Source organism: Epinephelus fuscoguttatus, linkage group LG20, assembly GCF_011397635.1.
Source record: "Epinephelus fuscoguttatus linkage group LG20, E.fuscoguttatus.final_Chr_v1".
NCBI lineage: Eukaryota > Metazoa > Chordata > Actinopteri > Perciformes > Serranidae > Epinephelus > Epinephelus fuscoguttatus.
In genome coordinates, this window is record NC_064771.1 from 27,059,867 (window position 1) to 27,061,188 (window position 1,322).

Consider the following 1,322-nt stretch of genomic DNA (forward strand, 5'->3'; position numbering starts at 1 on the left):
AAAAAGACTCAAGGACTACGTGTCATGTATATAAGCTTCATTATTATTAGTTTTCTGTCAACTGCTACTCACACAGTCCACAGGAAATTATTTGTATTGAATTGTTTGACAAGAAAACGCTATAAACACACACGTCACAATGGCTCCCGCTTAGCTTGAAAGTCGGAGCTTTGTGAGAGGTACTTGAACGCAGCACGTCGTCTGCTGGACTCCGTGAGACCACCGGGGTCCCGGGAAGTTTGTCACCGGGTCTCAGTCACTTCCACCGGTCTCCACGACGACGCTTAGTCAAAAATGGAGGCGGAAATAAACAAACAAACGATGTTTGTACGACACGTGCGCTCGTGTCTTTCTTAAACCGACTTCCTGGCCGTTAACCGCCGAAGCTCCAGTGGCGCAATCGGTTAGCGCGCGGTACTTATATGACAGTATGCAGCAGAGCAATGCCGAGGTTGTGAGTTCGAGCCTCACCTGGAGCAGAGTTTTTAGATTAACCCCTCACCTGGTGACAACCGAGCAAATCCTCCGCCGCGTGAGAGGGGGACTTCCTGTACTGCGCAGTAACGACGTCATACAGTAATCTCCCTCCATAACAGCTGTGGTATATTCAGGTTCTACTCAAACTGTACAGCCTCACCACAAAGCGCTGACGTCTTGCTTCCTGCTGACAGGTGTGTTTCCTCGAAGAAGGCAAAATGAAGTATCTGGAATACAGTCTGTGCATCACTCAATACAAAGCTGAACTGGCATATAATGGCAAACTGTTCACGCCAAACCACTTTTGTTCTTTAAACACACAGAAATAAGTACAGAAAGATAAATAAAATATAAACTAGTCCATACCCATTGGTAGCTTTGTCACCTTCTACCTATGGCAGTCCTCAATGCATATGTGCAGTTTCACATAGATTGACCACGTCAGTAAGTAGAAAAACGTGGGACAGACAGAATGACTGACTGACAGAACAACACACTGACAGTTTCCGTGATTATGTACAGCATACCATACCATGACTTAGTCATACCAAAAATTAGAAAAAAAACCCCCAAACATTGGTCCACAGGGGGAGCCACAGCGATCGGTCACATTTTAGCCATTTTTAAGCATTTTTCTGTTGTTATAGCGCCACCCAGTTGCCAATTAGAGTTAAATTTCTCCAGTCACCTTGAGGCGTCCTGTTCTACATATCTACCAAGTTTAGTAAAAATCCATATGGCGGTTAGGCCTAGATAAGAAATGAGCTCTCTAGCGCCCCCATTTTGTTTGATGGGGTCAATAATGGAGGGGTCCCCTCAGATTATGTGTGGTCATATGCCTACAA

At 45.2% G+C, this 1,322-nt stretch overlaps 1 non-coding gene across 1 annotated transcript; it reads left to right on the forward strand.

The window, feature by feature from the left end:
* Window positions 1–385: 385 nt before the first annotated feature.
* Window positions 386–479, forward strand: trnai-uau (transfer RNA isoleucine (anticodon UAU)). Its single transcript has 2 exons — window positions 386–423; window positions 444–479. It is a non-coding gene; the product is annotated as a tRNA-Ile (tRNA).
* The last annotated feature ends 843 nt before the right edge of the window (window positions 480–1,322 follow it).